General features: G+C 41.6%; 1 protein-coding gene across 2 annotated transcripts in view; it reads right to left on the bottom strand.

The window, feature by feature from the left end:
- LOC136863066 (uncharacterized) overlaps positions 1–27,434 on the bottom strand; it is a 2,241,269-nt gene that overhangs the window by 1,895,138 nt on the left and 318,697 nt on the right. The window contains exon 1 of one of the 2 annotated variants that reach the window (XM_067139396.2): positions 22,276–22,320. The exons of the other annotated variant lie outside the window; for it this stretch is intronic. The gene's annotated coding sequence lies outside the window, so the exon portion shown is untranslated. Of the gene's footprint in view, positions 1–22,275; positions 22,321–27,434 lie in introns of those variants that run through there. 2 annotated transcript variants of the gene reach the window in all.

The raw sequence follows: 27,434 nt of genomic DNA, 5'->3' as shown, positions 1-27,434 counted from the left end.
TAGTAAATGATCGATGGTATGTGGTTGTTCGGTGGACAGGTATTTCTAGGAGGGACACTGAGCGGGTATCATGAGGATGTAAAGAACCAAGGTGACGAATATTGCTGGAGAGATAAGCAGGGATGTCTGCCGAAAGTACCTGGTACACAAGAGTATTTGCATGTAGTTTACGCCTGTCATCTAGTCGTAACCAAGATAATTGTTTATAGTAGGGAGAAACTCGAGCGTCATACCGTAAATCCATAGCATACCTAAGACAAGCATTTTGAGTGCGTTGTAGTTTCAAGCTTAATTCTTTTGTTATATCCGTAAGAATTACATCACAGTAGTCAAAAATGGGAAATAATAATGACCGAACAAGTTGAATTTTTAGTGATCGAGGGAATACATTTCTGAAACGTTTTAAGGGGTGCAAGCCACAATAAACCGTTTTGCAGATATTCTTAACTTGCGCTGTCCAGTTTAGAGTTTCCGTTATAATAACACCAAGGTTAGAAACTCATTCACAATAAGGTATAACAGTATTATTTAAAGTTACAGGAGGAATGCAATTTTTGTTTTAAAATGTGAAGATTCTTTGATGTACCGATGATAATGGCTTGCGTTTTATTGGGGTTTAATTTAAGGTTGTTTTTAATTGCATAGCTATTAATTTGCTCAAGGTCAGCGTTTACATTACATATCGCTTGTTGTATATTATTAGTTCTAGTGTGGTAATAAATTTGCAGATCATAAGCATAAAGATGGTACTTGCAGTGCTTAACTGATCTGGTGATATCATCTATATATAAAGTGAATAGGAGAGGGCCTAGGACTGACCCTTGTGGAACACCAATATTTTTTGTTCGCCACGTTGATTTATTATTATTTGCAACCACACACTGCCGGCGGTTTGTGAGGTAAGAATAGAAAAATTCCAGCACTTTCTGGTTAATGTTTAAGGACTGTAATTTGGAAAGAAGCAACCTAGGATCGACAGTATCAAATGCGCTACTGAAATCTAAAAGAGTAAGTATTGTCACTTGTTTGTTGTCCATTGCACATCTAATGTCATCTGTCACTTTCAGCAGAGCTGTCATGGTCTTATGTTTTTTCTTAAAGCCTGACTGGTAAGAGTCGAGTAAAGCATATTTATGTAGGTACGTAAGGATTTGTTCATGTACCAGGCGTTCCAGCACTTTGGACAAGGGTGGTAGGATAGAAACTGGTCGGTAATCTGAAGGAATACTGGGTCCATCCTTTTTTGGGATTGGGATGACGAGGGCATCCTTCCACGCCGTAGGGAAAATTCCTTGGGTTAAACAGTAGTTAATAATGTGTGTTACGATCGGCAGAATGGCGCCAATGATGCATTTGTAGAAAGACAGAGGTATGCCATCGTGTCCAGCAGCATTTGATCTGAGAGAATACATAACTCGTTTTACGTCATTTATATAAACCTCTTTAAACACAAATGTATCTTGAATTGGCATAAAATGAATATTATTATTATTATTACTGTTATAAAATTATTATTATTACTTGTACAGTTATGAAAATTATTATTATTATTATTATTATTATTATTATTATTATTATTATTATTATTATTATTATTATTATTATTATTATTATTATTTGCTCTTACAGTGGATTTGTCCGACGTGAAGTGTAAATTTAAGTCATCAAGGGATACATTCGGCGCCTGCTTTAGTAACTTTCGACCTATACCCATCGTTCGTAATTGTTTCCATATTTCTGTCGAGTTCTTGCATTTCGATACTTGACATATGTGTATATATTTACTGTTTCTGACTAGCTGTTTAACCCTGTTGCGGAGAACGCGGTAATTTTCAAAGTCATTTGCATTACCCGTTCGTTTAAACCTTCTGTACCATGAGTCACGCTTTGCCATTTCTGATTTAATCTCACTAGTCAACCACGGAGAAGGTGGTCGAGTCACCCGGATCTCTTTCTTGGGAGCAAATCTGTCATACAGTTCTAACACCAGATCAGATAGTTTATTTATTTTTACGGAAGAAAAGATCAACTAAGAATCAGTGGATAACTCAGGAGATACTAGACCTGATTGATGAACGACGAAAATACAAGAATGCTAGAAATGAAGAGGGCAGAAAAGAATACAGGCGATTAAAGAATCAAGTGGATAGAAAGTGCAAGGTAGCTAAGGAAAAATGGCTGAAGGAGAAGTGCAAGGATGTCGAAGGTTGTATGGTCCTGGGAAAGGTAGATGCTGCATACAGGAAAATCAAGGAAACCTTTGGAGAAAGGAAATCTAGATGTATGAATATTAAGAGCTCAGATGGAAAGCCACTTCTAGGGAAAGAAGACAAAGCAGAAAGATGGCAGGAGCATATCCAACAGTTGTATCAAGGTAAAGATGTAGATAATTTGGTTCTGGAACATGAAGATCCTGTTGATGCTGATGAAATAGGAGACCCAATTTTGAGGTCAGAGTTTGACAGAGCTGTGAGTGACCTCAATAGGAACAAGGCACCTGGAATTGATGACATTCCCTCTGAATTACTGACTGCCTTAGGAGAAACCAGCATGGCAAGGTTATTTCATTTAGTGTGCAAGATGTATGAGACAGGAGAAGTCCCATCCGATTTTCGGAAGAATGTTGTTATACCTATTCCCAAGAAAGCCGGTGCTGACAGGTGTGAAAACTACCGCACTATTAATTAGTATCTCATGCCTGCAAAATTTTAACACGTATTATTTACAGAAGAATGGAAAAACAAGTTGAAGCTGAGTTGGGAGAAGATCAGTTTGGCTTCAGAAGAAATGTAGGAACACCTGAAGCAATCCTGACTTTACGTTTGATCTTAGAGGATCGAATCAAGAAGGACAAGCCCACGTACATGGCATTCGTAGATCTAGAAAAGGCATTCGATAATGTTGATTGGACCAAGCTATTTATGATTCTGAAGATGATAGAGATCAGATCAGATACCGAGAACGAAGAATTATGTACAATCTGTATAAAAATCAGTCTGTAGTGATAAGAATCGAGGGCTTTGAAAAAGAAGCAGCAATCCAGAAAGGAGTGAGGCAAGGCTGCAGTTTGTCCCCTCTCCTTTTCAATGTTTACATGGAACAGGCAGTAAAGGAAATCAAAGAGAAATTTGGAAAGGGAATCACAGTCCAAGGAGAGGAAATCAAAACCTTGAGATTTGCCGATGATATTATTTTATCTGAGACTGCAGAAGATCTCGAGAAGTTGCTGAATGGTATGGATGAAGCCTTGGGTAAGGAGTACAAGATGAAAATAAATAAGTCCAAAACAAAAGTAATGGAGTGCAGTCGAACGAAGTCAGGTGATGTAGGAAATATTAGATTAGGAAATGAAGTCTTAAAGGAAGTAGATGAATATTGTTACTTGGGTAGTAAAATAACTAACGATGGCAGAAGTAAGGAGGACATAAAATGCAGACTAGCACAAGCAAGGAAGAGCTTTCTTAAGAAAAGAAATTTGCTCACTTCTAACATTGATATCGGAATTAGAAAGATGTTTTTGAAGACTTTCGTGTGGAGCGTGGCATTGTATGGAAGTGAAACATGGACGATAACTAGCTCAGAAAGAAAGAGAATAGAAGCTTTTGAAATGTGGTGTTACAGAAGAATGCTGAAGGTGAGATGGATAGATCGAATCACGAATGAAGAGATACTGAATCGAATTGGTGAAAGGAGATCGATTTGGCTAAATTTGACGAGAAGAAGAGATAGAATGATAGGACACATCTTAAGACACCCAGGACTTGTTCAGTTGGTTTTTGAAGGAAGTGTAGGTAGTAAGAACGGTAGGGGTAGACCAAGGTATGAATATGACAAGCAGATTAGAGCAGATGTAGGATGCAATAGTTACGTAGAAATGAAAAGGTTAGCACAGGATAGGGTGGCATGGAGAGTTGCATCAAACCAGTCTATGGACTGATGACTCAAACACACACGTCAATATCATCCATGTGTAAAATATCGTTCCACGGTAGATAATATGCTTCGTGTCGTATTCTTTCCTTGTCCAGATTTTTTATATCCCTGCGTGTTATATACTTAGTTTCATATTTTGGCATCTTAAATGAATAGCAGACATATATTAGATCATGGGTAGAAATACCTGGCACTCCAAGCTGTCGTGATTTAAAACTTTCTGAGTATTGTTAGTTATGATCAAGTCAATCAAAGTATGAGTCGTCCGGTTTACTGTATGTAGATGGTTAGTAGCATTTAGAGGAAGGATGTTCAGGTCTAAGCTAAAAAAACATATTTTGTAAATGCAATGAGTCGTTTGTCGCAGTCAGCAGATTTGTATTAAAATCCCCAAGTATAATTATATTTTCGTACAGTGGAATTAACTTGGCTAAGCAAATTTCAAGGTCCGATATATGTCTTACGTCTGGGGGTTTATAAACTACTCCGATCAGTACTTTTTGATTGTTAGCCAAAACTTCTATAAACATAAACTCAGGTCGACTGGGAATTGTCTGGTCTGAAGTAGCCACTATTTTACTTTTGAGGTCATTACGACAGTATATAGCACACCCTCCCCCTATACGTTTTCTTCGGTCCAGACGGTGTAAAGTCATGTTATTTAATTCAACCAGGCCTGAGTTTAGTGAGGGTTGTAACCAAGTCTCAGTTACACATATGCAGTGCAAGGTATTACTATCATGAAAGAGGGATTGTATTTCGTCAATGTGAGCCATTAACGATTGCGCGTTAATATGACAACACTGTAGGGTTCGCCGATATCTTGAAAGACTTTCCCTGAGAATGTTTCCCACTGTCGCTGTTGAAAGGTAGGGTGAAGGGGGCGACTGGGGAGGGGGAGGGAGCGGGTCACTGACTTCAAGGTCACTACAATCGGTAGAAATAGCACTTGTATTGTGACTAGCTATTATCTAGAAAAGACTTCTGCTTACTCACCTTGTTTTCACCGCAAGTACTTCCAGGGGCACAATCACATTCACTCACACACATACACGCACATTTACTTAAAACTACTACATTATCCATTAATGCCATCTCAGTAATGAGTCCGTATCAATGCTCACTCGTGTTTTACATTAAACTAACAAGTTGTACCATTGTAGTAATTAACACCTTTCGTCCATTGTCACATAGCACAACAATGCGACCGTCGTGGCTCCAGACACGATTTAAGCCAAAGTGATCTCGTGCACGATTTAAAATGTTTCTCCTGGCACCCGTGAGCGATTCCGTCAGGAGAACTTGCGTGCCTTTTAGCCGACGTTTAGCTCTCCAAATGCGGTCACGATGCTGGTACCGCAGGAACTTAATAATCAGTGGGCGTTTACCCGTGGCAACCACATCAGCCGTTGTTCGCTTCAGAACACCTAGGCGATGGCAACGGTCAATGTCTGACATATTAAGCTCGATATCCAGTTCTTCTTTAATAGTTGATAATACTTTAGTGTACACGTTTTCACCTGGTGCTTCCGGGACGCCATGCAAAATTAGACAGTTTCGGCGGCTGTATTGTTCCGCTTCGTCCATCCGTTCTCTTTGCTCGTCCAGCTTTTCCTCTATTTTTAAAATATTGTTTTTTTATGTCTTTCAGTTCACCAGACACTTTCTCTTGAAACGCACAGAACTCCTCCTCCAGCCGCTGTAGTCTCCTCCCGGTTGGCGCTGCTGGTCGCCTCCTTGAGTTGGGCGCGAAAATGCTGCATCGCATCTTCAATTGCCGATACCTTTTGAACTACATCCCGTAGCGTCATGATTTTTGTCAGTATTGGACGGTGATTATTAAAACTATGGAGATTAGGTCGCGAATGGCACTTAGATGCTGTTTATCTTGCAGATTTACGAGTTAGCCTTGACACGCACTTTGCACTATGACTGAGCTCTCCGCCATCTTGTCTTTCCGATTATGTTAGACATGTTTGCGAAATTAATAACTGGATCGATAGAAGGCAGTTTGCGTTTAGGAAAGGTTATTCCACTGAAGGTCAACTTGTAGGATTCCAGAAAGGAATAGCAGACATCCTGGATTCAGGAGGTCAGATTGTCTGTATCGCGATTGACCTATCTAAGGCATTTGATAGGGTACATCGTCGGAGACTATTGGCAAAAATAAGTGCAATTGGACAAGACAAAAGAGTGACTGAATGGGTGGCTATATTTCTAGAAAATAGAACTCAGAGGAAAAGAGTAGGCGAATCTTGTTCTGATCCTGTAATAATTAAGAGGAGAAATCTTCAAGGCAGTGTTATTGAAAATTTATGTTTCCTTATATACTGTATATATCAATGATATGAGTAAAGAATTGCAATCAGAGATAAGGCTTTATGCAGATGATATTATTCAGTACAGAGTCATAAATAAGTTAAAGATTGTGGGCAATTGCAAAATGACCACGATAATGTTGTGAGGTGGACAGAAGGCGATGGTATGACGATACACGCGGTTAAAATTCAAGTTATGAGTTTCACAAATAGGAAAAGTCCTCTCAGTTTTAATTACTGCGCTGATGGCCTGAAATATCCTTTTGGGGATCGTTGTAAGTGCCTAGGTGTTAATATAAGGAAAGATGTCCATTGGGGTAATCACATTAATATGATTTTAGATAAAGGGTACAGATCTCTGCACATGGTTATGAGGGTACTTAGGGGTTGTAGTAAGAATGTAAAGGAGAGGGCATATAAGTCTCTGGTAAGACACGAACTAGAGTATGGTTGCAGTGTATGAGACTCTCACCAGGATGACTTGATTCATGAATTGGATAAAATCCAAAGAATTCAGCTCGATTTGTTCTGGGTGATTTCCGACAAAAGTGTAGGATTACGAAAATGTTGCAAAGTTTGGGTTGGGAAGACTTGGGAGAAAGGAGACGAGCTGCTCGAATAAGTGGTATGTTCCGAGCTGTCAGTGGAGAGATGGCGTGGAATGAGATCTGTAGGCGAATAAGTTTCAATGGTGTCTTTAAAAGTAGGAAAGCTATTTTGCTTTACGTCGCACCGACACAGATGGGTCTTATGTCGACGATGGGATAGGAAAATGGGAAACCACGGAAAACCATCTTCAGGGCTGCTGACAGTGGGATTCGAACCCACTATCTCCCGGATGCAAGCTCACAGCTGCGCGCTCCTAACCACACGGCCAACTCGCCCGGTAAAGTAGGATAGATCACAATATGAAGATAAAGGTGGAATTCAAGAGGACGAATCGGGGCAAATATTCGTTTATAGGAAGGGGAGTTAAGGATTGGAATAACTTACCAAGGGAGATGTTCAATAAATTTCCAATTTCTTTCCCATCATTTGAGGAAAGGCTAGGAAAACAACAGATAGGGAATCTGCCACCTGGGCGACTGCCCTAAAAGCAGATCAATAGTGATTGATTGATTGATTGATTGATTGATTGATTGATTGATTGATTTATTGATTGATTGATTGATTGATTGATTGATTGATTGATTGATTGATTGATTGATTGATTGATTGATTGATTGATTGATTGATTGAAATGGTGGGTTCGAACCATTATCGGAAGCCCAGAAGAGTGTTCGGGTTTCTGAGATTTCTCATTTTCATACCAAGCAAATGCTGGGACTCGCCAAGAAAGTGAGTTGGTGCGACGTTCAACAACAATAATAATAATAATAATAATAATAATAATAATAATAATAATAATAATAATCAGAGAATGGATTTCTAACAAAATGCAAATCTATTTAGAAAAAGCAATGTATTTTGTATTATCTTCGACAATCCAGGCGTGTGGAGTTGAAAAATACAATGTTTATTTTCCATACTTTGGAGTTTAACACATATGTCATCATCATCATCATCTGTTTACCCTCCAGGGTCGGCTTTTCCCTCGGACACAGCGAGGGATCCCACCTCTACCGCCTCAAGGGCAGTGTCCTGGAGCTTCAGACTCTTGGTCGGGGATACAACTGGGGAGAATGACCAGTACCTCGCCCAGGCGGCCTCACCTGCTATGCTGAACAGGGGCCTTGTGGAGGGATGGGAAGATTGGAAGGGATAGGCAAGGAAGACGAAAGGAAGCGGCCGTGGCCTTATGTTAGGTACCATACCGGCATTCGCCTGGAGGAGAAGTGGGAAACCACGGAAAACCACTTCCAGGATGGCTGAGGTGGGAATCGAACCCACATCTACTCAGTTGACCTCCCGAGGCTGAGTGGACCCCGTTCCAGCCCTCATACCACTTTTCAAATTTCGTGGCAGAGCCGGGAATCGAACCCGGGCCTCCGGGGGTGGCAGCTAATCACGCTAACCACTACACCACAGAGGCGGTCTTAGCACATATGTTCCGTATTTTTATTCATTAAACGCAATATAGTCCACACTTCGGCTAAAAGGTAATAAATTCCATTATATTAACAGTCCTCTAAAAATGGTCAAATAAATTAAGAATTTATATTTTAACTGGTGTAGGGTACATCCCAACAATTGAGACTGCCGTGCTGAAGCGGCAATGCGTTGCTCGTTTCACCTGGAAGGACGTTTGTTCGATTCCCCGTCAGGAAGACGAAACGTTTAAGAAACGAGATAATTCCGCTTCCAGAAGTGCACATGGTCTTGGGGTTCACTCAGCCACGACCAAAATATGAGTTCCAGGTTTCCGTGTTTCATATAGGCCTATTTTGTTTACCTTCATTGAACTTTAATATTACATAGACTCGATCGCATTTTGTAATATCAATTCCTTTTTTCAATACAAATAACTAAATATATGTACGTATTTCATTCATTCACCGGGTACAAATATTTACTCCTTGCTTTTTACTCCGCTCTCCGTGGGTGGGACTGGTTCCTTTTGCCCTAAAATTAAAGAAATCCATTTTTTAGTGACAATTTGATTTTGCGGTCAGGGCATTGATCTTTTATGCCTTTATTACTGTTCCCAACTTTTAAATCAAGAGTTTTTTCGGACGACCTATAAAAGTACTCTCCAGTCTAAGCTGCCCTAAAGAGCCCCTGAAGACTTGGTGGAACCATTGCGGAGCGAAAAATACATTTTTATAACTTTAAAAAGTGCCTGTTTTCCTTTTTGTGCGTTTTTCGTGAAACAAAGACGTTTACGCTATCTTAAAATGCGAATCTATGGGTAAAATACTTAATTGACAACTACTGACGTATTGTAAGTAGGGGGTATTGCCAGTTTCAAATAATGGATCTGACTCGTCTTTTTCATTGCAATACACACTTCAAGTTTTATTTTTAGAACTCTTATTGCCATGTGTTTAAAGCAACAGTTTTGACATATTTCAGTACTTGTGTATCCATAAGGTAGGATGAATAAAAAAGAAAAGCGGAAGAACAAAATATTAAGAGAAAGTTATTTGGAAGTTGTTACATGCCCCTACACCTTCAAAGGTAAACAGATTTACGTGGCTTTGACTTTCATTTGTATTCCAGTCGACTTCAGCCAAGTAGTCCCAAAATGTAACCTGCCATCATATTATTCTATAGTTGTCTTTCCTTTCAAAAACCAAGATCACTCGAGGACGGTTCTACTATGCCTTATCTAGTGTAGTGGGACTCCCTCGTGCCTCCTAAGCTGCAGAAAACTGTTATTGGTCGTCCGGAGTAAACTGTGGGTAAAAAATAGGGAAAACTCAAAAGCATAAAAAATTATTGCCCTGACTGCAAAAGCAAATCAGGACCATTATACCACTGATTTTCCTTCATTTTAGGACAAAAGGAACCAGCTATACATACGGAGGAGCGAATCACAAAAATATTGCTGGCGGGTGGTTGGTACATATAAATCCGTTCCTTGATAATAATACTAACGGGAGAGTTGACCGTGCGGTTAGGGGCGCGCGGCTGTGAGTTTGCATCCGGGAGATAGTGGGTTCGAATCCCACTGTCGGAAGCCCTGAAGATGGTTTTCCGTGGTTTCCCATTTTCACACCAGGTTGTACCTTAATTAGGGCTACGGCCGCTTCCTTCCAACTCCTAGGCCTTTTCTATTCCATCGTCGCCGTAAGACCTGTCTGTGTCGGTGAAATGTAAAGCCACTAACAAAACAAATATAATAGTAATAATAATATTATGGGCGTTAGATTATTTTTACGGTTTTCAGAGACGCAGAAGTGCCGGAATTCCGTCCTGTACGAGTTACTTTACATGCCAGTAAACCTGAGCTCCGACAAACACTACCAGACAGAAATGGGCAAAAAAGGCCAGTGATTCTACCGTCTCTGAGCCACTCTGCCCGCCCGACGGTTAAAATATGTTAATATAAGTCTTGGAAGTCTAATACGGCAGAACTTCGTTATAGCGAAGTCGGTTTCAGTGACACCTCATCTATATGGTCAGGAATTCTGCGGAATTACGTGTTTAAAATACGATTGCATTCGCCGATGCTAGGAACTACTGTTTGTTGACGCCCGATGCTCTGTCGCCAGGTACAACAGAGCGCTAAATGCATGTGTGTTCAGTTACTCAATAGGTTAATCCTCGGTGATTCAGTGATTTCTTTCGTTCGAAGGTCACTAGGCTCTAAACGAAGAACGCACGATTCATGGTTCGCTTTTTTTGTTTTATTTTTATAGCACTGAAATCTCTCCAGATATATAAACATAGAATGTAATGTAGAAATTGTGTGTTGGGCAAGCAGGAGAAGACAGGCAAAAATATCCATCATTATTCCCAAATGAGCACGTTTGATGAGTTCCGTACATACTGCACTGTACTGTACGAGCTAAAACTATTCTCTGAAATTTAATACTGCATTTTATGGTATACGTACTTCAATTGTTCACTTTAATGCCAGGCTTGCATGTAATTACAGTATTGCAATATAAAATAAGTCGAATTAAATTTTGTTCTCTATCACTTTCCATCTCACTTCACTGGTAGCATACAACTCGGTTACAACGACTCAATTTATCACGTCCCGTGGTTGTACTTATAACCAAATTATGTTATATTTAAATTAATTGAATTTTTCTTTCTTTCTTAATCCGCTTACCCTCCAGGGTTGTTTTTCCCTCGAACGTAGCGAGGGATCCCACCTCTACTACCTCAAGGTCTGTGTCCCGGATTGTGAAACTTTGGGTCGGGGAATACCAGAGGGTAGGAGGACCAGTACCTCCCTCACGTGGCCCCGCCTGCTATGGTGTGGTGAACAGTGGCCTTTGGGAGGGGGAGAGATCGGGAGGGATAGACACAAGGAAGAGGGAAGGAAGCAGCCGGCCATGGCCTTAAGTTGGGTACCACCGGGCGAGTTGGCCGTGCGCGTAGAGTCGCGCGGCTGTGAGCTTGCATCCGGGAGATAGTAGGTTCGAATCCCACTATCGGCAGCCCTGAAAATGGTTTTCCGTGGTTTCCCATTTTCACACCAGGCAAATGCTGGGGCTATACCTTAATTAAGGCCACGGCCGCTTCCTTCCAACTCCTAGGCCTTTCCTATCCCATCGTCGCCATAAGACCTATCTGTGTCGGTGCGACGTAAAGCCCATAGCAAAAAAAGTTGGGTACCATCCCTGCATTTGCCTGGAGGAGCAGTGGGAAACCAGGGAAACCACTTCGAGGATTGCTGAGGTGGGAATCGTACTCTCCTGTACTCAGGAGACCTTCCGAAGCTGAGTGGACCCCGTTCCAGCCCTCGTACCACTTTTCAAATTTCATGGCATAGTCGGCAATCGAAACTTGGCCTCTGGGGATTGCAGATAATCACACTAACCACTACAGCACACAGACGGACATTAATTGAATTATGGCAGGAAATCAACTACAATACCGTACGACATCTCTTTGACAAGCGACGTAGTGATCGGTAAGACGGCAATGAGATCGTGGCTGCAGTGTTACCTTGATGCTTGAATAGAAAGTATCCTGCTGCTTAAGCAATGCACAGAGTGCAATGTTACTCGCGAACAGGTCTTACGTTGAGTAGGCTATGCTTGCTGTGATATGAACTCGTATGTTTGAATGTTTCGAAGAAGAGTCCCATATCATCAAAACCTTTAAGTGAGCACAGTTGTGTGCACGTGAATTTAAATTCACTAGATCAGTACTATATCAGAGACAACGTCGATCTTGAAGCAGACGCTCATCCTGTGACGATGAGAATGCAGGGATAATGTTGATAAGATTCAGCGGTTAAAAAAGCTTACTCTGTTTCATTAATGAACAAGGGGAGTGTGTATGTGAGGATCTTCAAAAGGCAGAAGTGTTCAGTCAGCAGTATGTAAAGATTGTTGGTTACAAGTATAATGTTCATATAGAGGAGGAGACGAATGCTAAAGAAGTATTAAAATTTGCATATAATAAGAATGCCATTTACAATAAGATACAAAAGTTGGAAAGTAGAAAAGCGGCTGGAATTGATAAGATTTCTGTGGATATACTAAAGACAATGGGTTGGGATATAGTACCATATCTGAAGTACATATTTGATTATTGTTTGGTTGAAGGGGCTATACCAAATGAATGGAGAGTTGCTATGGTAACCCCTCTGTATAAAGGAAAGGGTGATAGACATAAAGGTGAAAATTACAGGCCAGTAAGTTTGACATGCGTTGCATGTAAACTTCGGGAAGACACTCTTTCTTATTATATTAGGCATGTTTGCAAAATTAATAACTGGTCCGATAGAAGGCATTTCCGGTTTTAGGAAAGGTTATTCCACTGAAGCTCAACTTGTAGGATTCCAGCAAGATATAGCAGATATCTTGGATTCAGGAGGTCAAATGGACTGTACAGCGATTGACCTATCTAAGGCATTTGATAGGGTAGATCATAGCGACTACTTGGCAAAAATAAGTGCAATTGGGATAGACAAAAGTGTGACTGAATGGGTGGCTATATTTCTAGAAAAGAGAACTCAGAGAAATAGAGTACGCAAATCTTTATCTGACCCCATAATAATTAAGAGGGGAATTCCTCAAGGCAGTATTATTGGACCCTTATATTTTCTTATATAATTTTATAAATAATATGACCTAAGAAGTGGAAGGCCTTTGCGGAAGGCTGGTTATTCCTTATAGAGTAATAAATTACAAGTTTGTGAGCAACTGCGACATGACCTCGATAATGTGAGATGGACAGCAGGCAATGGTATGTTGATAAACGGGTTTAAAGGTCAAGTTGCGAGTTTCACAAGTATGAACAGTCCTCTCGGTTTTAATTACTACGTAGATGGGGTGAAAATTCCTTTTTGGGATCACTGTAAGTATCTAGGTGTTAATAAGAGGAAAGATCTTCATTGGGGTAGGCCCTAATCACATAAATGGGATTGTAAATATAGGGTACAGATCTCTGCACATGGTTATGAGGGTGTTTAGGGGATGTAGTAAGGATGTAAAGCAGAGGGCAGATAAGTCTCTGGTAATATCCCAACTAGAGTATGGTTCCAGTGTTTGGAACCCTCACCAGGATTACTTGATTCAAGAACTGGAAAAAATCCAAAGAAAAGCAGCTCGATTTGTTCTGGGTGATTTCCGACAAAGGAGTCACGTTATAAAAATGTTGCAAAGTTTGGGCTGGGAAGAATTGGCAGAAAGAAGACGAGCTGCTTGACTAAGTGGTATGTTCCAAGCTGTCAGCGGAGAGATGGCGTGGAATGACATTTGTAGACGAATAAGTTTGAGTGGCGTCTTGAAAAGTAGGAAAGATCACAATATGAAGATGAAGTTGGAATTCAAGAGGACAAATTGGGGAAAATACTCATTTATAGGAAGGGGAGTTAGGGATTGGAATAACTTACCAAGGAGATGTTCAATTAATTTCCAATTTATTTGAAATCATTTAAGAAAAGGCTAGGAAAACAACAGATAGGGAATCTGCCACCTGGGCGACTGTCCTAAATGCAGATCAGTAATTATTGATTGATTGATTGATTGATTGATTGATTGATTGATTGATTGATTGATTGATTGATTGATTGATTGATTGATTGATTGATTGATTGATTGATTGATTGAACTGTGATTACCTTCCTCTCATTAATTATCCGTGTTAATGGACGCATGAATATCGAAGTTTTGCTCTGAAGAGGAGACCTTATAACTTGTCAGTTAACTTACAGACGTACGTTTACAACATTTAAGCAGTTCTATAAGCTAATGAGTTGTGCCCAGATTCTTATTTCACAAGTGCCCAGATTCTTATTTCACAACTTTGATTGGAGCACCATCCAACGTGCGGTATATTTCCAGGCAGAAGCAATAGTAGAATGTGTGCACGTTTAAGAAGCATCAAAAAGGCGAAGTAATCACGGGAAATGTCTTCAAGTTTCTATTTTTCAGGAATCTGTACCATGATAAAATAGGCCAGGAAGGACCCAAACTTTGCGAAGGTGCAAACTGTGCAGTAATTGCTCAGAAGTAAGTAAAGAGTCAGGAGTACCTTAACTTCGGCAGGTACTTAAGGTACAATCATTGTTTCCGATTTATCGAGGAAGGAACGGAAGGGAAAACAAGAGGTTGAATTGGACAGTTTTAACAGGGATGTACTATACTGTTTATAAATATCAAGACTGAGGAGAATACCTGATGGCTAAAAAAATTCAGGCTGATCCTATCGTAAAATTAATTAGCCAAGGTCGTCTTATGAAAGCGCTTGTGTTACGCTTAACTCACTGCGAGTTGACTAAGCTATATAGATCCTGTAGCTGAAAACTTGAAAACCTGATAATGGTGTTCTGTGGTTTCCAATTTTCACACGAGGCAAATCCAGGCCTGCATTTTAATTACGGCTACGGTCGTTACGTTGCGAGTTCTTGCCTTCCTTATCCCATCGTCATCGAAATCCTATGTTAACGTATGGGGTAAAAGCACGAACATACACATACGCCATTTTATTCTCCATTCTTTGTAGGAATGTAGAAAAATTTCAAAGAGAATAAGCAGAAAGTTGCTCCTAAACTTAAAATTATAATGCGCATTCCTATACCTTGTGGCTACTCGTACAAACATTCCGGAAGCTGAAAACCTATACGAGTTTAAACGCTGTTGAACTCATAAGGTAAATCCGGGACAGATGCCGCCCCGGTAGAGATGCCGCATACACTGTAGCTAAAGGTTCCCATCGTTACAGCTAGATGGCAATATGTGTGTTTTTTCAGTTTCTAAGGAAGAACTACTGTCTGCGAGTGTGACGAAATTTGCTCGTATATTACGCCAATTATAGCCGATATCATGAGGCGAGTACATGTTTCCTCCTGACAAAGTTTTTGCGTGTGTTAATTTATTGTATATTAAGTTGGCTTCAAATGCTTAAATCAGACGTTTTTAGTACAGTAGACGTCATAAACATAACTGTAGTTGAGAGTAAGCTAATTTTGCGCCATGATAGCCTTGAGGTATGAAAACAGGAGGGTGCGGCGTCTCTCCCTGATAGTTGGCCTTCGGGCTGAGCAGCAGTCGCTGTGCAGGCCAGAGCCATTTCAAGGGTGTTAAGTGCCGTGGGGTTTTATATAACGCAGTGAAGGATCCATTGCACATGCACATTTATAGTAAATCGAAATTAAAATATGATTTTAATGTTGTAAATTATCAGATAGATTTTTTCCATTGAATGATTATATTATGTGGATATAATTGTCTTGTAGTACGTTCTAGTGTTCGGTTATATTAAAGTTGAAGAAATTAGCTTAAATTTGATTTTGTCATTAATTATTTTACTCGCGGCATCTCTCCCGAGCAAAGTCGGCATCTATACCGGGATCCAGGGAGAGACGCCGCATATGCAACAATTCCTTTGTTCACTCCTTTCTCCCATGTACTTTCAATTGCCAATATTTTGTTCATCCCTGATCAAATGTACATTTTTTAAAATTATGCTCGATGAATTTGCAACAATTTTTAAAGTAAATATACCGAAATATAACAAAAGACATAAAAAGTGCGGCAACTCTCCCGGAATTACCCTACTTAAGATACAAAATAAGTTTCAAGAATTTCAACGACAGACTGAAATTCTTAATAGAAACACACTGACACTGCCACATCAAGGCCGAAGTTCTTGCGAACTAAGTTGTAGGAGAACAGAAGTTTATTTGTTCGAAAAGCATGTTATTCAGAATAATATCATTAAGTACTCCAGAAGTAATGGTGGGTTGAATAACGATTAATTACTCCCATAACAAATGTCATGCATATGTTTCTCTTTAAATACAACGTGATACTGTGTTGGTTAAGTGCGGTACTCTAGCTTATTTTCCAAAATGGTTACTGAAAATTATTAAAATTAAAAATTGTGCTTATTTACGTACAACACTGTGCGCATGCGATGTGACCTCGAGACTTCATACCCGGTCACTTGAGTAAGGTCCGGCTGCATGGCTAAATGGTTAGCGTGCTGGCCTTGGTCACAGGGGACCCGGGTTCGATTCCCTACAGGGTCGGGAATTTTAACCATAATTGGTTTAATTTCGCTGGCACGGGGGCCGGGTAAATGTGTCGTCTTCATCATCGTTTCATCATCATCATCATCATCATCATCGAAGCGCAGGTCGCCTACGGGAGTCAAATCAAAAGACCTGCGCCTGGCGAGCCGAACTTGTCCTCGGACACTCCCGGCACTAAAAGCCATACGCCATTTAATTTTATTTACTTGAGTAAAAAGGGCACGGAACGCTACAAGCGACGTGCCAACCTCCAAGATGGTCAGGATCGTACAATAACCCCAAAAAGGTCGTATGTTTTCAACAGAGGATCGTACGACATTAAAAAAACATCACAATATTCGCTATTTTACAGACGCAATAGCTCACTTACTCAGCAGCTTGCTTGACTGGTTCGATTCTTCGTATATGATATTTCCGAAAAATCAAGTACATCTGGTTCAGGCCGCACGTAAAACTGTACGTTCCGCGGATTACCCATAACAGGATAGCTAGGTGTCCGACTGCCGCAACTCCACATTTAACCAGGTTAGGATGCACAATAAATATACTCGTAAGTCATTGTGCTAATATTTGTGATACAGTATCAAGGATACGAAAATAATGTTGTTTTTTTTTTGCTAGTTGCTTAACGTCGCACCGACTCAGATAGGTCTTATGGTGACGGTGGGACAGGGAAGGGCTAGGAGTGGGAAAGAAGCGGCCGTGGCCTTAATTAAGGTACAGCCCCAGCATTTGCCTGGTGTGAAAATGGGAAACCACGGAAAACCATTTTCAGGGCTGCCGACAGTGGGGTTCGAACCTACTATCTCCCGAATACTGGCCGCACTTAAGCGACTGCAGCTATCGAGCTCGGTAAATAATGTTTAATTGGATTGCTCAAGAACAGGGTAATTTGTTAAGAAGTAGTCAACATGAGATATGAAGTCACTGAAGTGCCTTACGTCATATCTGGAAATCATCACATCGTCATCATCATATTCTTCTATGGAACCTCTAGGCACATTCACAGCATACGGTTCTGAAGTTCCGGTACTTGAGCTTGCTGGTTGATTGTACCTACACATGCATCAGAGCATGTTCTCCGACAGTTTGAAATCTTTACACGTACCACTGACTCGAACACACTGACTGTCCAGCAAGCATCCATTCACCGTAGAAGTAAATAGCATATTCGTGTTCTTGACTTTAATGCTATGTATTTTGCTTGATATTATTTCACAATTTATCTTTCGAGTGAGAGAGTGACAAGACAGAGAGAGCGAATTCTGAAAGTGCGGGAAACTCACATACACCAAACGTGCCTTTCACCTCCTGTAACGGGGACTGGGGTTTTGCTGTCCCCAACATCCCTGCAACTCACACACCACACATAACACTATCCTCCACCACAACAACACGCAGTAACCTACACATGGCAGATGCCACCCACCCTCATCGGAGGGTCTGCCTTACAAGAGCTGCACACGGCTAGACATAGCCAAACGAAAGTAATTTTACCTCCTGTAACTTAGCCCATAATTAGTCTGCATCAGAGCAGGCTTTAATGTCATCAATGACGTTGACAAAGGGTAATTACCTCCAGTCATCGTCAATCTGCTGAAGGCGAATGCTACGACCCACTGATTACAGTACAGGCGTGATAACGTGAAGTAATTTAGAAAGGAAAGAGCCCCTTTCCCTTTGGGAATCCCATTATTCGGAAAGCCTCTCCTTCTATTTCCAACTTGTCCGCCTCCATGGTTAGCGTGCTGGCCCTTGGTCACAGAGGTCCCGGGTTCGATTCCCTGCAGGGTCGGGAATTTTAACCACAATTGGTTAAATTTCGCTAGCACGGGGGCTGGGTAAATGTGTCGTCTTCATCATCATCATCATCATGTCCGACTCGTTGGCTGAACGGTCAGCGTACTGGCCTTCGGTTCAGAGGGTCCCGGGTTCGATTCCAGGCTGGGTCGGGAATTTTAACCTTAATTGATTAATTTCGCTGGTACGGGGACTAGGTGTATGTGTCGTCTTCATCATCATTTCATCCTCATCACGGCGCGCAGGTCGCCTACGGCGTCAAATATAAAGACCTGCACCTGGCGAGCCGAACATGTCCTCGGACACCCCCGGCACTAAAAGCCATACGTAATTTAATTTCATGTATTATAGAACATAACTTGCACTAATAAAAGAAGGGACAAGAATCTACGCATTTTAAAGGGAAAATAAGGCAAAAATTAAGATACGTCATAGGAACGTACAATAGGCGTACGATCCGCGGATCGCTTCGTACAATAGTACATAGCATCGAATTATCTTATATGTACGATCCAGATCGTACGGTTGGCAACGCTGCAAGCGACTTTTAATGTGGCCAGTGCATTCCACTGGAAAGGGAAATACAAGAAAACAGAGGAGAAGACAAGCACAAATTATCAGGGACTTCACCTAACATTTACTTCTTTTCACCTAGAATATGTGGCACTCATGTTACTTTATTTCATAGTCCTCCATCGCGCATTACTGCATGAATCTTTTCATAACCAGCAAAATAATACTATCAACATAAGGTGGAATCTGGGTACTCGAATATTTCCTATCATCTACTTTCAATCACAAGACATTCTCCATTAATTCAACCTGCAAAGGAACTGACTAGGTGCCGGAACAAAGTGGAGAATTACCGGGCAAGTTGGCCTTGCGGTCAGGGGCACGCAGCTGTGAGCTTGCATCCGGGAGATAGCCGGTTCGAATCCCACTGTCGGCAGCCCTGAAGATGGTTTTCCGTGGTTTCCCAATTTCACACCAGGCAAATGCTGGGGCTGTACCTCAATTAAGGCCACGGCCGCTTCCTTCCAATCCTAGGCCTTTCATATCCCATCATCGCCATAAGACCTATCTGTGTCGGTGCGACGTGAAGCAACTAGCAAAAGAAAAGCAAAGTGGAGGATTACTTTGACCTCAGCGAAAGCTGACACAATGAAAAACATGAAATGGCGTATGGCTTTTAGTGCCGGGAGTGTCCGAGGACAAGTTCGGCTCGCCAGATGCAGGTCTTTTGATTTGACTCCCGTACGCGCCCTGCGCGTCGTGATGAGGATGAAATAATGATGAAGACGATACATACACCTAGTCCCCGTACCAGCGAAATTAATCAATTAAGGTTAAAATTCCCGACCCAGCCTGGAATCGAACCCGGGACCCTCTGAACCGAAGGCCAGTACGCTGACCGTTCAGCCAACGAGTCGGACATGATGATGATGATGAAGACGACACATTTACCCAGCCCCCGTGCTAGCGAAATTTAACCAATTGTGGTTAAAATTCCCGACCCTGCAGGGAATCGAACCCGGGACCTCTGTGACCAAGGGCCAGCACGCTAACCATGGAGCCGGACAAGTTGGAAATAGAAGGAGAGGCTTTTCGAATAATGGGATTCCCAAAGGGAAAGGGGCTCTTTCCTTTCTAAATTACTTCACGTTATCACGCCTGTACTGGGACCCCTGTGAACAAAAGGCCAGCACGCTAACCATTTAGCCATAGAGCAGCTCAAACAATAACTTGCTCCATACTAAACCTTCTTCTTCTTTTTCTTCTTCTTTATCTGTTTACTCTCCAGGGTTACTTTTTCCCTCGGACTCAGCGAGGGATCCCACCTCTACCGCCTCAAGGGCAGTGTCCTGGAGCTTCAGACTCTGGGTCGTGGATACAACTGGGGAGGATGCCCAGTACCTCGCCCAGGCGGCCTCACCTGCTATGCTGAACAAGGGCCATGCGGGGGGATGCGAAGATTGGTAGGGATAGACAAGGAAGAGGGAAAGAAGCGGCCATGCCCTTAAGTTAGGTACCATCCCAACATTTGCCTGGAGGAGAAGCGGGAAACCACGTAAAACCACTTCCAGGATGGCTTAGGTGGGAATCGAACCCACCTCTACTCAGTTGACCTCCCGAGGCTGAGTGGATCACGTTCCAGCCCTCGTACCATTTTTCAAATTTCATGGCAGAGCCGGGAATCGAACTCGGGCCTCCGGGGGTGGCAGCTAATCACACTAACCACTACACCACAGAGGCGAACCCATGCTAAATCAAATGCCATTATTATAAAATAATAAGTGTGAAATTTATTCATTAGCACAAACAGTATTTTACAGCAAAATGATACATTGCATAATAAATAAATGGATGTTGTAACCTTAAAATAAAACAATGAGATTCCTTCCATATTGGAAAATTAACAAATATAAAAAATCTGCAGTTAAGATATTCCAAAGCAAGTTACAGGGTTTATCTTATATTCCAAAATGTCTTTTTCGTCTCTTATGTCACACAAATGATAAATTTCGCTACGTCAGCAGTAAATTTTGCTTCTCAACTTCCTTTTCACTTATGTGGTCCTTGACAATCACTTCCATTGCGGACCTCTGCCATTCCCTTGTAAAGTGTCTGATGCATACCCAGACACACGAACATATTTGGGGTTCACCGCGTAGTAACTATTATCCGCGAAACTTTTAGTGACACTTCGTTTTACGGGTTTGAGGCGTAAAGAGGGAGCTACAACGGTTCAGCTAATACTGCCAACTAGATGGAAATGAAATCTAAATTGAATCGATAGTATGATCGATCGATATGATTTTTTCTAAACCTTCGTTTCCATGTAGGAGTTCTAGGTTGTTCCGGTGATGTACTTTGACTTTCCTCACTCATGTACAAGCTTAACCTATATTTACTTTGCTGTGTAAATAACAACAGTATTAAAAGTGTTTCAATTAGACCGCCAGATGTCTCACTTCATGTCCGACTCATTGGCTGCATGATCAGCGTCGAGGCCTTCAAATCAGAGGGTCCCGGGTTCGATTCCCGGCCGGGTCGGGAATTTTAATCGGCAGTGATTAATTCTTCTGGCCCGGGGAGTGGGTGTTTGTGTTTATCCCAACACTTTCATCTTGATATTCAGACAACAAACTACACTACCAACCAACACAGAAATACGCAACCGGGCGAGTTGGCCGTGCGGTTAGGGTCGCGCAGTTGTGAGCTTTCATCAGGGAGATTGTGAATTCAAACCCTACTGCCGGCAACCCTGAAGATGGTTTTCCGTGGTTTCACATTTTCACACCAGGCAAATGCTGGGGCTGTACCTTAATTAAGGCCACGGCCGCTTCCTTCCCATTGTCCCATTGTCGCCATAAGACCTATCTGTGTCGGTGCGACGTAAAGCCACTAGCAAAATAAAAAAAGAAATACGCGATAGTGATTATATCCCTCCATATAGGGTTGGCGTCGGGAAGGGCATCCGGCCGTAAAACAGGACCAAATCCACATGTGCGACAGAGTTCGCACCCACGACCCAACAGGTGTGGGAAAATCAGTAGAAAAGAAGGTGTCTCACGGCGATGCATAATCTATTCATATTTTTCTTTTGTGTCGGAGGTTGCCAATACGATCTCGAAGATAAGCAAGGTCTACCGATTCTGCACTAGGGAGCCGAAGTATCACTAAACGTTTCGCGGATTGTACATATACTATTCATCTCTACAATCCCCAAGAGCACTTGAAAATATATTTAATGCGAATGTCACTGCAGAAGGCAGTTTCCAAAAACTACAGAAAATAAACGACACATAGAGAATGATGCGATAAAAAAGGGTCCTACGTAAATTTTACGCGAGTTATATCCAGATCAAGAACAGTGATGATTAAACCCTACTGCCGGCTTGAAGTTTCAAGGTTAAGCGTTGTCGCACAGATCAATGTACTCACCACCCCACTAGGAAAAAGCTTGTTCACGTTTCGATTAAAGTACGTCGAATAATCACAGCACAGAATGAGTTCAAATGATATCTATACAAATGTACGAATTTATAGCGTAAACACTTAACAAAGAAAGACATGAGAGTCCCTTTAGAATTTCTGAAATAAGCAGCGATATCACTTTACCTGAAGGTTGGCTAATATCTACAGCCTCCTGTCCGCGCGGCTGGTATCAGAAGACTGGGGCACTGGCAGTCTGGAACAGCTGCAGTGTGGTGGGAACAGACGGAATTCGTGAATACGCATGCGCTTGAAGTTTCAAGGTTAAGCGCTGTCGCACAGATCAATGTACTCACCGCCCCACTAGGAAAAAGCTTGTTCACGTTTCGATCTGCATTCATGAATATCTACACTCATGAACAAAACAAGCTGCTTTGGGAAAGATCTATCATTATATAGGTATAGCGAGCTGCGCTTCTCGCAAATCAGACGGGGTTCTGGATCATCTCTTCCGATTCGATTTTACTCCTGGACGGGTTTGTTCTTGACGCTGTTATTATTCATGTGTGGAACTTGATTCTTCCAGGGAAACAGCCTCGTATGCGATGTGTGATGTTCTGTATTATAGTGGAGTCAATAGCGGTGTGTATATTTGTAATTGGTAAGGAAGATACCATGGTATGATGGTACCATCCCATCACTTTCCTGTAGGGAAACAGAAAACCACTTCTGTGATAGCCGAGAGAGTGATTTTTAACTTATTTTTCTAAACTGTGTTGTAATGATACTGAGTGCAATACGATGTAGTCCTTCTAACCACCCTAAACTCTGTAACCGAGGCCGAAGTCGAAACCAGGTCCAACGAGTGAGCACTTTCCCGCCCTAGAGCGAGGTAGCATAATTTAACAGGTTTCAAATGCCTGTAAGAGTAACTTCGAAAACTAGAGTGGGACTGCGAAACTATGTGTGATCACTGTCGTTTTGAGTCCAGTCGTTACTATCACCGGCATCATCATATTTGTGTTTCCCTCAGTAGATAACTTATCTCATTTGTTATGAAACCATTGGACAGCCTAGAGCAGGGCAGGTTAATAAACACAAAGTAACGTACGATGTTACTAGATATTATTATTATTATTATTATTATTATTATTATTATTATTATTATTATTATTATTATTATTATTATTATTATTATTATTTCCGACTCTTTGGCTGAATGGTCAGCGTACTGGCCTTCGGTTTAGAGGGTACTAGGTTTGATTCCCGGCCGGGTCGGGGATTTTAACCTTCATTGGTTAATTCCAATGGCCCGGGGGGCTGGGTGTTTGTGCTGTCCCCAATATCCCTGCAACTCACACACCACACATAATACTATCCTCCACCACAATAACACGCAGTTACCTACGCATGGCAGATGCGGCCCACCCTCATTGGAGGGTCTGCCTTACAAGGGCTGCACTCGGCTAGAAATAGCCACACGAAATTAATTAACAGTTATTATTATTATTATTATTATTATTATTATTATTATTATTATTATTATTATTATTATTATTATTATTATTATTATTATTATTATTATTTTACAATTTGCTTTACGTCGCACCGATACAGATATGTCTTATGGCGATGACGGGATAGGAAAGGGCTAGGTGTGGGAGGGAAGCGGCCGTGCCTTCATTAAGGTACAGCCCCAGCATTTGCCTTGTGTGAAAATGGGAAACCACAGTAAACCTTCTTCAGGGCTGCTGACAGTGGGGTTCGAACCCAATATCTCCCGGAGGCAAGTTCACAGCTGCACGTCTCTAACCGCACGGCCAACTCGCCCGGTAGTTTTAATATTATTGTCAATAGTAATAATAGAAATAATAATAAAAAAATAATAACAGGGCGAGAAATCGCGGGGGGAAGGGAGGGTTTCCCCACAACCGACGATTTTATCTCAAAGGTTTTCCGCCACTAAATTTGCCCGGGAGGGATTCCTTCATTATAAAATAATGAGGTTAATGTAGAACATATAAATCACTGATATTGTTTTTTACTGTGCATATTTTCGTAAAAACGTCAGCAATAATATAGGCTAAGACTAGTTCGAAGTGCCTATTGGTTACCGGTACTAATGTTTTTGTTGAACTGTGTAGGGGAGACCGGGGCAAGATGGAGAACGTGGCAAGATGACGAATCAACCATAACTTTTGTAGTATTCTGTTCACTAAGTTGGCTACCATGTGACCTTGGGCCCGATATCTCACAGGTATAACTTACACACAGAAGGAAATTCCATTAGTCTGAGACATGCAGTGGTAGGGGGGTGTCTGTCTGGCGCTGTCGCACTAAAATATCTGAGGTATGTGCAGTAAGCTTCTACTACTAGTGTGCTCACAATACGAATTAACTGTTTTCTTTTCTTTAAATGTCAATGTATTTCTTACTTACTTCAGTGTTAACTGAATCTTGATTGAAAGATGTCTGTCGATTATAAGGACAAACCGCTTTTTAACCCTCAAGCACACGCGCCAAATTTTAGGACGCAGACACACGCGTGGTTGTGCTTTCCACCCCACATATCATTGTATTGTAAAATATGAATTACTGTATTATTTGGAGATTTTAAGATAGATTATATAAGAATGACTCTGTCTGCGGGGATCCAGCCAGAAAGATATTAGAGCGGAGAGAGCACAGGAGAGTTATTTGTACATATCACTAGGAAATAAAATGACCTGGGGTGGATTCCACCCCATACGCGTGTGTTTGAGGGTTTTAAGCAACCTGGGGCAAGATGACGGGGGCAAGTTGACGAATTCGTCATCTTACCCCAGGCCAGCTATACGCTACACGTAGTCACCCGTTCCCTTACGCTAATTACAGAAATGCCTAGAAATTATCAGCGGAAGACGGACAGACCTATCACAACGAGGAAAAAGAGCTAGGAGATCAGCATCCATCATAACCAGCACACCCATGAAGGACATGCTTCAACAAAAATAAATGCTGAAGAAAGAGTAGGAATGTAAAACCCAGAGAAGAAAAGTAGCCAGGCAGCTGGGCTTCATATCCGAATCTGACAATAATCGGCTGCAAGAAAATTCTGCATGTCCTGTGTGTGAAGAAAGGTATGTTAATCCTCCAAATGAAGACTGGATTCAGTGTGATAACTGTAAAGTGTGGTGGCAAGAAAGACTGCTCAAGTTATGAAGGGAGTGGACCGTTTCTCTGTGATATGTGCGGAGTATATCGTCGTTGCCGGGACAAAACCTCCTATGTGAAATATTTTAGCTTAGAACTTCGGCCGGTAAGGTTCTGTCATCTAAGGTGCAATATTGTGTGAATGTCGTCAAGGCATTCTCGCTCTTCATGATGTATATGCTGCGGGTCAGTATGTCTCCAAAAATATTATCACATAGGAGGTTTTGTCCCGGCAACGACGATATTCTTCTTCTTAATCTGTTTACCCTCCAGGTTCGGTTTTTCCCTCGGACTCAGCGAGGGATCCCACCTCTATCGCCTCCCTCAAGTGTCCTGGAGCTTCAGACTTTGGGTCGGGGATATAACTGGGGAGAATGACCAGTACCTCGCCCAGGCGGCCTCACCTGCTATGCGGAACAGGGGCCTTGTAGAGAGATGGGAAGATTGGATAGGACAGGCAAGGAAGAGGAAGCGGCCGTGACCTTAAGTTAGGTACCATCCCGGCATTTGCCTGGAGGAGAAGCGGGAAACCACGGAAAACCACTTCCAGGATGACTGAGGTGAGAATTGAACCCACCTATACTCAGTTGACCTCCCGGGGCTGAGTGGACCCCGTTCCAGCCCTCGTACCACTTTTCAAATTTCGTGGCAGAGCCGGGAATCGAACCCGGACCCCCGGGGGTGGTAGCTAATCACGCTAACCACTACACCACAGCGGTGAACGCGGAGTATATTCCAGTTTTAAACTGTTTTCTTCAGAGTTCTTGTATTCAGTGTAGTAATTTTAGCAGGAACTTCTAAAAATTATTTTTAATTTACTTTAAATTATTTTAACATTTTTCAAATATATGTTCTTTAGAAATGTATGTCCTTGTGTAGTACATAATTAAAATCAAGTTACTTCAAGTTTTCATGGCGTGTTTTACAAATTTCAGTGAAATTTTATGTTGAAGCAGTTGAGAAGAATGCTCGTCATCTTACCCCAATAGGTTCGTATACTTACCCCGGGCACGGGACAAGATGACGAATTTACATAAAATGAAACTTTATTACTTTATGAAAAAGCTATTAAAACTAGAACTTTGAAAACTGCAGAACTATTGCATAAAAAGATAGGCAGTAATACACACGTCATTACAGGCGTAAAACACGCCATGTTCTGGCGGAATGTTGAAACGAACCTTATCATCGTCAACTTGCCCCGGTCTTTCCTAGTGATTAACGGAAAAAATATAATTGCCTACAAGAAATAACTTTCCAATGTTTATTATTCTTGTTATAACAACAGAATTCAAAGAAAACAATAAAATTTACATTTTCCGGTGGAGGGGATGATTTAGTTACAGGGAAACTACATAACCCCATACCCCGCCGAGGACTACCTAAATGAACACTAGTAGTTAGGTCTTACGGTCCTTCTTCCCACCACCATTTCTTTCTGATTTCGCACCCTGAATAATAATAATAATAATAATAATAATAATAATAATAATAATAATAATAATAATAATAATAATAATATCTACCCCTTAGTCCCGTTTCCTGATACGGGGTTGGGGATGAGGTAAGATGAAATTATATGGCATTTTTTACGGCTTGATGCCCTTCCTGACGCCAACCTCATAAGATGAGCTAATGTAGATGAAATGAATGATGGTGAACGAAACTGGGTAAGGGGGTGGAAGGAAGTGGCTGTGGCCTATGAATAGGAACTGTCCTAGCATTTTTGGGAGTGAAAATGGGAAACCACAGAAAACATCTCAGGACAGCCGACAGTGGGGTTCGAACCCACTCGTCTCCCGGATACAGAGCTTGGCTTCATAGCCCTAGTGCATAAACACGCGGCCACTCTGCTCGGTAGTAATTGTAATTGTGTGTGGGCTTCGGAGGAACCTGGTGCAAGTCTTTCGAGATGACGCCTTATAGGCGTGTGGGGCTTTACCTATGATGAACTCTAATGCTGAAAGCGGCACACAATACCAGTCCCCGTGTCATCGGAATTAACCAATAAATGTTAAAATCCCTGACGCGGCCGGGAATTGAACCCGCGCCCTTTAGACAATAAACCAGCATGCTAACTATTTAGCCATGGAGCCGAAAATAATAATAATAATAATAATAATAATAATAATAATAATAATAATAATAATAAT

Source organism: Anabrus simplex, chromosome 2 (assembly GCF_040414725.1).
Source record: "Anabrus simplex isolate iqAnaSimp1 chromosome 2, ASM4041472v1, whole genome shotgun sequence".
NCBI classification, from domain to species: Eukaryota; Metazoa; Arthropoda; class Insecta; order Orthoptera; family Tettigoniidae; genus Anabrus; species Anabrus simplex.
This window is presented reverse-complemented; position numbering and strand designations above follow the sequence as displayed.